Source organism: Musca domestica, unplaced genomic scaffold, assembly GCF_030504385.1.
Source record: "Musca domestica strain aabys unplaced genomic scaffold, Musca_domestica.polishedcontigs.V.1.1 78, whole genome shotgun sequence".
NCBI classification, from domain to species: domain Eukaryota; kingdom Metazoa; phylum Arthropoda; class Insecta; order Diptera; family Muscidae; genus Musca; species Musca domestica.
The window spans coordinates 1,121,822-1,133,811 of NW_026712403.1; positions in this window are offsets into that span (position 1 = coordinate 1,121,822).

Consider the following 11,990-nt stretch of genomic DNA (forward strand, 5'->3'; position numbering starts at 1 on the left):
GTTTCCATAACGAACTCTAAATGCGTAATTTGAAAAAATTTTGGTGAATAAAGACGCTAAAATCACCAAAATACCGGATATAGGGGGGTACCGTTATATGGGGGCTATACGAAGACGTGGACCTGCACAGACAATTTTCTGTCTTAGGCTGTAGTATCCATTCCGAACTTGAAATACCAAATTTTGAACAAATCCGATTAATAGTGTCGCTAAAATCATTAAAATACCAAATATCGGGAGGTACAGTTATATGGGGGCTATACGAAGACGTGGACCTGCACAGACAATTTTCTGTTTTAGGCTGTAGTATCCATTTAGAACTTCAAATACTAAATTTGAAACTATTCCGGTGAATAATGTCGCTAAAATCATCGAAATACCGAATATAGGGAGGTACCGTTATATGGGGGCTATACGAAGACGTGGACCTGCACAGACAATTTTCTGTCTTAGGCTGTAGTATCTATTTCGAACTTCAAATACCAAATTTGAAACAATTCCGGTGAATAATGTCGCTAAAATCATCAAAATACCGAATATCGGGAGGTACCGTTATATGGGGGCTATATGAAAACGTGGGCCTACATGGCCCATTTACGAACTTAACCTGCCTACTGTAAAAATAAACCTGTGTGCAAAATTTTAGCCTTGTATCTCAATTCGTTCGAAAGATAGCGTGATTACAACAGACAGACAGACAGACGGACAGACAGACAGACAGACGGACATCGCTAAATCGACTTAGAATTTTACGCTGATCAAGAATATATATACTTTGTTGGGTCTGACATGAGTATTTCGAGGAGTTACAAACGGAATGACAAAGTTAATATACCCTCCATAGTATGGTGGAGGGTATAAAAATGGAACAAAATATATTAATTTTTTTGTTGCTATAATTTCCTAGATTTAATCCTATTCTGACAAGAGACCATTCCGAATTGATGGGAATTGTGAAAATCGGTTCAGCGGTTTTTGGATTATAATCAGAATAAATAATATCTATTCTTTCACATATATATTGTACCTATTTTGCTATATATCCGATTTCTTGGCTATCACCATCACTTTAATGGTCAGAAGTGACCTTTTAATGGGTTTGTAATTTGGCTGGGATCAAAGATATTCGCTGTTTAGTGGAAATTTTCGTATTTGCTTACATAAAAGTTAGGGCCTATTTTACCCGCTAAATATTGTCCGATGGCCGTCCAAAAATTCTAGGTTTCCGCCCAGTCCTAAACTCTAACTTCATGTAAATTTCCGCGTCGATGTTCAATTTATTTCCCTGGCCGCGGAAGTACTTCAACACAGTTTTCTCAGCTCCCCTCTCCGAATGGCAAAGTCAAAATAATTCCTCATTTTTTCACTCTTAACTTTTCTTTTAATATTTATAGAAAATATTCATTTCACTTAAGCTGTGCAAATAAACAACATTTCAATAATCTGTCCAGTGTCCGTCTGTCCGTCTGTCCCTCTGTCTATATGTCTGTCTGTCTGTCAGCTGCAAGCGGTAAAATCCATTAAAGGTTTTCCGTTTAATATTTTTAATGTAGTCGCCGCAACACAAACCGCAACTCACATTTTTTCCTTTTTTTTTTTTTGAATAATTTCGCTTAAGTGTGGCGAACGACAACGTGGCAAAAACGAAACCAAGGGAAGTCGGGACAAAAAAAGCTACTTCTGGGAAAATTGATTTATTTTATTTTCCCCTTCTTTGATTTCCGCTTTGCATTTGCAAAAAACAAGGAAAATGACTTAGCTGGTAGCCGGCTTTTTATTACATCGTAAATTCAATTAGACGAAAAAAACCCCAAAACAAAAAACGATTAAAATTTTTGTTTAAACGCTTGATATTTTATCAAATTTCTTGGTTTATCTCCCCCTGGAACGAAGAAGACGAAAACGAATGAAAACCAAACGGGGAATACGTTGGAAATGCTAACCGACCATTATTTATTATTTTTTCCTGTCCTGCTCCGCCAATGAGTTGCTTTATGAGATGACATTAAATTTTTCAAGTAGCGGAAATGATTGTAAATAAATCTCGTCCATGAAAAGGATACAAAACGATATCCGAAAAGGACTTTAGCCCAAAATGAACAAGACAATTTCGCCGAGACAAGAAATCACAGAAAATCACCCAGCCAGAAGTGTACTGGTGTGCGTTTGTGTGTGTGAAATAATGCGGAAATTCAAATTGCTTTGGAGATATTGAAAATTGCCAACATCGACGAAAAGTTTTATTGGAATCTCGAGGTTTATTTTATTGCCTGTCATTATTGTGGACAAATTTATTTGGTCTTGATGTTGATGTTTCAGATAAAAAAATCTATTAACAAGTTGTGTAATGCGCAAAAAATCGAAGCAGAACGCACATTAACTAATGCTGTCAAATGTTTGCAAAAAGCATTTTCAATTTATGGCCAATTTCAATTTTGTTTCCCCAGATTTGTTTTTAACTTACAGGTCAATAATGAGTATTTAGCTTCTCGAGAGATCTAAACAAAATTAATGTGTGATAAAACTTTTATTTTATTTCACAACACAAAATCATTTTTCCATTTTATGCTTCAAAGGCCCTTCATCTCTGACGTTTCAGAATATTTTGTATGCAAAAAAAAAAAAACAAAAACGAAAACCTTAAAAATGTATGTGCATATTGCAAATATAAAGATTTTACAAAAATAAATTAAATATAATGCGAATGAGTTGACTAGGAGTATCCCGGTTAACTGATAGGCGGGAGTGTTACCATTTTCGATATTTTCGACAGGAGCTTTTGAATATCGATACTGTGAGTTAATAAAAAAATAATTTAAAAACTTTTAAAGAAGACTCAATATCTAGTATTAACATTTGATACAGCCAAGGCGTGCCTAATCGAAATAACAGTTTTAGACCCAATGTCTCATTGGACCAACGCTGGCTGGCTGGAGCCCACGATCATTTTCGAAGGGAGTACCTCCCCCCAAAAAAAAGGTCAAGAATTTCACAGAAAATAGCTTACCTTGTAGAAGAAGGTATTCATACCTTGATATTCGAATCAGTGTCAGGTCAGATGCGAAAATCTAAATATTGCCCCACTCCACAGTGGTTTAACATGTAGGGAATGGTGTGACAAAATGTTTCTATACAATTAATCGATCTGATTTTTAGAGTAGATTCAAAGTGAGTGAGCGGGGCGGATCATGTGATACCCTAAAATATGTTATGTCATTTTGGAGAATTTCGATTTTGAAATTATGTCACGGAACACTGCCAGATCTTACTCGTGCTGTTAGCTGTTTTGGACCATTTTACAGCTAAATATAGTCCAATGGTCATCCATAGTGCTAGAATTCTTCCCTGTCCTTAAATCTCTTCTCATGCAAAATTCTGTGTCGATTGGTTTCAATTGTGTGATCCGGAAAATTTTTCTGTTTTTGGTTCATTTGAACCCCTAAATATTTTGCGATCATCTCCCAATGCAAAAGGCCAAATTTAGACTCATCTATATGATTTACTTGTCTACGATATTTGGCTATATTCATCAACGAAATCAGCATAAAAAACACAGAAGTTCGCCTTTTGTGTATTTCGAATATCATCTGTCAGTAATTTTGGTTTTTTTCCTACAAACTCTAACTTCATGCGAGATTTCGTGTCCGTTGGTTTTATTTGTGACCTTTATAACGGCTGCAAAATCAGGAACATTTTAGTTGTTGATCCATTTCAACCCATAATAGGCCTACCCTTCTGAGCCTAACCTTACCCTTGTAAAAAATTTCGTGAGGATCGGACAATTATTGCAATCTGTATATAATAACCCCAACCTGCGTTGTAAGGTGAAAAAATATTTCAAAATATACACTTCAATATTATTTGTCAAATTGAAAACTTTGAATACCCTCCACCATTTGGTACAAATTTAACAATTTTTGTCACAAGCTATTACAATATTCAAATGCGAAACTTGAAAAAATAATGTAGCTAAAATCATCAAAATACCGAATACAATGGTGGTTATAAAACGTGGATCTGCGCAGACAATTTTCTGTCATAGGCTGTAATATTCATTACGAACTTCAAATGTGAGATTTGAAACAATTCGGGTAAATAATGTCGCTAAAATCATCAAAATACCGAATATCGGGAGGTACCATTATATGGGGGCTATACGAAGACGTAGACCTTCATGGCCCATTTTCAATACCAAAAGTCCTGCAGACATAGTACACATTTGAGTAAAATTTTATCAACCTACTTCATTTCGTTCGGAAGCTAGAGTGATTTCCACAGACGGACAGACATTGATAAATCGACATAGAATCTTATGCTGATCAAGAATATATATACTTTGTGAGGTCTAAAATGTATATTTCGAGATGTTACAAACGGAATGACAAAATTAATATATCCTCCATACTATGGTGGAGGGTATAAAAATGTCACGAAATACTACAACATCATTATTGACATCTCTTTATGCGATTCTATTTAGATTTTATACTTATATGCCAAGAGGACATTCTGAATTGAAAAAATTTGTCAAAATCGGTCCAGCTATCATTGAGATATAATCATTCTAGCTAAAACCCCTCCTTTGTATATACACATTGTATATGTTTCGCTATATATATCCGATGTATTTACTATCGGCATATACGTAACTGTCAGAATTCGTCTATTTGTGGTTTCGCCGGGATTAAAAATATTCGCGGTTTAATGGAAATTTTGAATTTAACAATCATTAAATAGTAACCGATGACCATCAAAATTGGAAGACTTCTGCCCAGCCCTAAGCTCTAGCCCCATGCTAATTTCCGCTTCGATTGATCTATAATTGCGACCTGTAGGGCAACTGAAAAATCAGGAAATTTCTCAGTTTTTGGTCCATTTCAACCCCTAGATATTATGCGATCATCATCATCACCAAGAGCAATAGGGTTCTATTCTGACATTAACCCCACCTACATTCTAAATTTTGTGAAGATCGGGCCATAATTGCGACCTGTAGAGGAATTACCAATTAACATGGACGGACGGACGGACATACATAGCTAGATCGACTCAGCTCGGCGAGATAGGAAGATCCATATATACTTTCCTATGTGGGAAACCAATATTTCGTGGTGTTACATAATTTTTGGTCCAATGAAACATATAATATCCCCAACACATACTGTTGTAGTGTATAAAAATATATACTTCAAGGGTTTTCTCATAGTGTTTTTTTCATGTTATATTGTTTAGGAGCTACTATGTAGTATAAAGTATATTTAAAATAATATTTTTTCTGACCGATAGAGTGAATTTCTTTTGAAAATAATTTTTTATAAAGTTTTGCACATACAACCAAATTAGGCCTGAAAATAAGTATGCCAAATTTGATCGAAATCGGTTCAGATATAGCTATAGCTCCCATATATATTGTTCATACGATTCGTTATATTTGTTATCCACAGCTGTAATATGCAATCCATAATAACGATATTCGGGGAAATATATCAATTACAGCTCAGAAATATCTTTGCCAAATTTTATCGAGATCGGTTCAGATTTGGATATAGCTCCCATATAGAACTTCGTACGATTTACCTTTTATTGTGCACCAAACGTCTAATATTTGCCCAAATAGGATGGAATTTGGCACTTACGACCGAATCTAGAAGCTAGTATGTCAAATTTGGTGAAGATCGGTTCAGATAGCTAAGCTCCCATATACATTGTTCATCCGATTTGTTGTATTTGTTACCCACTGCCGTAATATGCACTCCGTAACAACGATATTCAGGGAAATATATCAAATACAGCTGAGAAATATCTTTGCCAAATTTTATCGAGATCGGATCAGATTAGGCTATAGCTCCTATATAAATCCTTATCCAATTTCAAATTAATTGTGCACCAAATGGGGAATACAAGTCCGAATTCAAAGATACAAATGCTTCGGCATATTTAGTCCTTTGAATTTTAAATTATAATTATAATCATAGGGTATATGATTGAATTCTCCCATAAAAATTTTTAATTGTTATGTGCAGTTCAACTAAATTAGCAAAGTGGTGTAGGGTATCATAAAATCGGCCCCGACCTACTTTAGGACTTTCTTTACTGCTTAATTTTAATTTTCTCAGAAATTCACAGTTTCTTTAATCATCTTATATCAATGTTTGAATTTATTATCCAGATTTTATATTGATCTTCTTTCCACTCTTCCCAGAAAAATTCAATACATATTCAAAGGATTAAGATTTTGCAAGAAGATGTACGTCCATTATCTTTACAGAGAGCCTTAAATGTTAAAAATAAAAAATTTCCAGTAGGTTTTTGCACTCCAAATAACATAAAAGAAAAAGTAATCAATTAGTATTTATTGGCAAGCAATTGTTTACGGATTTCCCTTACCCACTATTGCCGATGTTAGCAAGTCTATGGTGTATTTTTAATTGTGTTTATCGACCTGATGCTAAGCAAACTTGCAAAATATACAGAAATTATAGAAAGGAAATATGTAAACCCTTGCATTTTTATTCTTCCAAGAAGGGATTACAAACAGAAATCTAATATAAATATATTCCTTTATTACCTTTCGTTCGTATTTGTTTTCTTCCTTCATACATTTTGGCCTTTACGGGGGAGCTTTTTACGTTATTATGTTTGTGTGCTATGTCTGAAACAGAAACCAAATTTCAGGAAAATCGAATTAAAAAAACTGAGGCTACTTTTAATAAAAGTAAATTGTGCCGTAAATCAAATTTATATTTACTGGAATATTTTACTTCATACCCAGTTGACTTTACAAGCTTCCAAAATATTTCATTTGGTCGACTTTTTCCCATAATATTTATTATAATAATAGTTTGCTTTTTTGTATTTTTATTGAAATATAAAATTATTTCATGTGGATGTGACACATACATATGCATGTTGTGGCAGGGGTAAGAGAGTATGCTTTTCATACTCCTATTTTAATATTAGTATGTAATACGAAAACTAAAAACATGACATTTTTTGCTTATATAAAAGTATTTAATTATATTTTAAATGGGAACATGAAATACTCCAACAGTCTGGTATTAAACAAGTAAAAACGCTGTAAGTTCGGATGGGCCGAACATGGAATACCCTCCACCATTTGGAACGAATTTGGTAATTCTCAAAAACAGTATTAGGAGGTACCGTTATATGGGGGCTATATGAAAACGTGAACCGACATGGCCGAACTTAACCTACATACTAGCACTTGTGCAAAATTTCATCTTTCGAAAGATAGTGTGAGTACAACACACATACAGACGGGCATCGCTAAACCGACTAAGAATTTTATGCAGATCCATAATTTATATTCTTGTGATACTTTTACGCTGATTTCTAATATATACTTTGTAATGTCTACCTTGAGTATTTCGAGAAGCTACAAACGGAATGACAAATTTAATTTACACTATATAGTATAGTGGGGGTATTAAAATACCGAATATAGGGAGGTACCGTTGTATGGGGGCTATACGAAAAGTGGATCTGCATAGGAAATTTTCTATCATAGACTGTAATACCCATTTCGAACTTCAAATACAAAATTTAAAACAGGTTCGAGGACTAATGTGGCTAAAATTATCAAAATAACGAATATCGGGAGGTACTGTTATATGGGCGCTACACAAAGACGTGGACCTGCATAAGTAATTTTTTGTCAAAGGCTTTAATATCTATTACAAATTTCAAATACGAAAACAATTCCGGTGAATAATATCGCTAAAATCGTCAAAATACCGAATATAGGGAGGTACTGGTATATGGGGCCTATACGAAGACATGGACCTGCATAGACAATTTTCTGTCACAGATTGGAGTTTCCATAACGAACTCTAAATGCGTAATTTGAAAAAATTTTGGTGAATAAAGACGCTAAAATCACCAAAATACCGGATATAGGGGGGTACCGTTATATGGGGGCTATACGAAGACGTGGACCTGCACAGACAATTTTCTGTCTTAGGCTGTAGTATCCATTCCGAACTTGAAATACCAAATTTTGAACAAATCCGATTAATAGTGTCGCTAAAATCATTAAAATACCAAATATCGGGAGGTACAGTTATATGGGGGCTATACGAAGACGTGGACCTGCACAGACAATTTTCTGTTTTAGGCTGTAGTATCCATTTAGAACTTCAAATACTAAATTTGAAACTATTCCGGTGAATAATGTCGCTAAAATCATCGAAATACCGAATATAGGGAGGTACCGTTATATGGGGGCTATACGAAGACGTGGACCTGCACAGACAATTTTCTGTCTTAGGCTGTAGTATCTATTTCGAACTTCAAATACCAAATTTGAAACAATTCCGGTGAATAATGTCGCTAAAATCATCAAAATACCGAATATCGGGAGGTACCGTTATATGGGGGCTATATGAAAACGTGGGCCTACATGGCCCATTTACGAACTTAACCTGCCTACTGTAAAAATAAACCTGTGTGCAAAATTTTAGCCTTGTATCTCAATTCGTTCGAAAGATAGCGTGATTACAACAGACAGACAGACAGACGGACAGACAGACAGACAGACGGACATCGCTAAATCGACTTAGAATTTTACGCTGATCAAGAATATATATACTTTGTTGGGTCTGACATGAGTATTTCGAGGAGTTACAAACGGAATGACAAAGTTAATATACCCTCCATAGTATGGTGGAGGGTATAAAAATGGAACAAAATATATTAATTTTTTTGTTGCTATAATTTCCTAGATTTAATCCTATTCTGACAAGAGACCATTCCGAATTGATGGGAATTGTGAAAATCGGTTCAGCGGTTTTTGGATTATAATCAGAATAAATAATATCTATTCTTTCACATATATATTGTACCTATTTTGCTATATATCCGATTTCTTGGCTATCACCATCACTTTAATGGTCAGAAGTGACCTTTTAATGGGTTTGTAATTTGGCTGGGATCAAAGATATTCGCTGTTTAGTGGAAATTTTCGTATTTGCTTACATAAAAGTTAGGGCCTATTTTACCCGCTAAATATTGTCCGATGGCCGTCCAAAAATTCTAGGTTTCCGCCCAGTCCTAAACTCTAACTTCATGTAAATTTCCGCGTCGATGTTCAATTTATTTCCCTGGCCGCGGAAGTACTTCAACACAGTTTTCTCAGCTCCCCTCTCCGAATGGCAAAGTCAAAATAATTCCTCATTTTTTCACTCTTAACTTTTCTTTTAATATTTATAGAAAATATTCATTTCACTTAAGCTGTGCAAATAAACAACATTTCAATAATCTGTCCAGTGTCCGTCTGTCCGTCTGTCCCTCTGTCTATATGTCTGTCTGTCTGTCAGCTGCAAGCGGTAAAATCCATTAAAGGTTTTCCGTTTAATATTTTTAATGTAGTCGCCGCAACACAAACCGCAACTCACATTTTTTCCTTTTTTTTTTTTTGAATAATTTCGCTTAAGTGTGGCGAACGACAACGTGGCAAAAACGAAACCAAGGGAAGTCGGGACAAAAAAAGCTACTTCTGGGAAAATTGATTTATTTTATTTTCCCCTTCTTTGATTTCCGCTTTGCATTTGCAAAAAACAAGGAAAATGACTTAGCTGGTAGCCGGCTTTTTATTACATCGTAAATTCAATTAGACGAAAAAAACCCCAAAACAAAAAACGATTAAAATTTTTGTTTAAACGCTTGATATTTTATCAAATTTCTTGGTTTATCTCCCCCTGGAACGAAGAAGACGAAAACGAATGAAAACCAAACGGGGAATACGTTGGAAATGCTAACCGACCATTATTTATTATTTTTTCCTGTCCTGCTCCGCCAATGAGTTGCTTTATGAGATGACATTAAATTTTTCAAGTAGCGGAAATGATTGTAAATAAATCTCGTCCATGAAAAGGATACAAAACGATATCCGAAAAGGACTTTAGCCCAAAATGAACAAGACAATTTCGCCGAGACAAGAAATCACAGAAAATCACCCAGCCAGAAGTGTACTGGTGTGCGTTTGTGTGTGTGAAATAATGCGGAAATTCAAATTGCTTTGGAGATATTGAAAATTGCCAACATCGACGAAAAGTTTTATTGGAATCTCGAGGTTTATTTTATTGCCTGTCATTATTGTGGACAAATTTATTTGGTCTTGATGTTGATGTTTCAGATAAAAAAATCTATTAACAAGTTGTGTAATGCGCAAAAAATCGAAGCAGAACGCACATTAACTAATGCTGTCAAATGTTTGCAAAAAGCATTTTCAATTTATGGCCAATTTCAATTTTGTTTCCCCAGATTTGTTTTTAACTTACAGGTCAATAATGAGTATTTAGCTTCTCGAGAGATCTAAACAAAATTAATGTGTGATAAAACTTTTATTTTATTTCACAACACAAAATCATTTTTCCATTTTATGCTTCAAAGGCCCTTCATCTCTGACGTTTTAGAATATTTTGTATGCAAAAAAAAAAAACAAAAACGAAAACCTTAAAAATGTATGTGCATATTGCAAATATAAAGATTTTACAAAAATAAATTAAATATAATGCGAATGAGTTGACTAGGAGTATCCCGGTTAACTGATAGGCGGGAGTGTTACCATTTTCGATATTTTCGACAGGAGCTTTTGAATATCGATACTGTGAGTTAATAAAAAAATAATTTAAAAACTTTTAAAGAAGACTCAATATCTAGTATTAACATTTGATACAGCCAAGGCGTGCCTAATCGAAATAACAGTTTTAGACCCAATGTCTCATTGGACCAACGCTGGCTGGCTGGAGCCCACGATCATTTTCGAAGGGAGTACCTCCCCCCAAAAAAAAGGTCAAGAATTTCACAGAAAATAGCTTACCTTGTAGAAGAAGGTATTCATACCTTGATATTCGAATCAGTGTCAGGTCAGATGCGAAAATCTAAATATTGCCCCACTCCACAGTGGTTTAACATGTAGGGAATGGTGTGACAAAATGTTTCTATACAATTAATCGATCTGATTTTTAGAGTAGATTCAAAGTGAGTGAGCGGGGCGGATCATGTGATACCCTAAAATATGTTATGTCATTTTGGAGAATTTCGATTTTGAAATTATGTCACGGAACACTGCCAGATCTTACTCGTGCTGTTAGCTGTTTTGGACCATTTTACAGCTAAATATAGTCCAATGGTCATCCATAGTGCTAGAATTCTTCCCTGTCCTTAAATCTCTTCTCATGCAAAATTCTGTGTCGATTGGTTTCAATTGTGTGATCCGGAAAATTTTTCTGTTTTTGGTTCATTTGAACCCCTAAATATTTTGCGATCATCTCCCAATGCAAAAGGCCAAATTTAGACTCATCTATATGATTTACTTGTCTACGATATTTGGCTATATTCATCAACGAAATCAGCATAAAAAACACAGAAGTTCGCCTTTTGTGTATTTCGAATATCATCTGTCAGTAATTTTGGTTTTTTTTCCTACAAACTCTAACTTCATGCGAGATTTCGTGTCCGTTGGTTTTTATTTGTGACCTTTATAACGGCTGCAAAATCAGGAACATTTTTAGTTGTTGATCCATTTCAACCCATAATAGGCCTACCCTTCTGAGCCTAACCTTACCCTTGTAAAAAATTTCGTGAGGATCGGACAATTATTGCAATCTGTATATAATAACCCCAACCTGCGTTGTAAGGTGAAAAAATATTTCAAAATATACACTTCAATATTATTTGTCAAATTGAAAACTTTGAATACCCTCCACCATTTGGTACAAATTTAACAATTTTTGTCACAAGCTATTACAATATTCAAATGCGAAACTTGAAAAAATAATGTAGCTAAAATCATCAAAATACCGAATACAATGGTGGTTATAAAACGTGGATCTGCGCAGACAATTTTCTGTCATAGGCTGTAATATTCATTACGAACTTCAAATGTGAGATTTGAAACAATTCGGGTAAATAATGTCGCTAAAATCATCAAAATACCGAATATCGGGAGGTACCATTATATGGGGGCT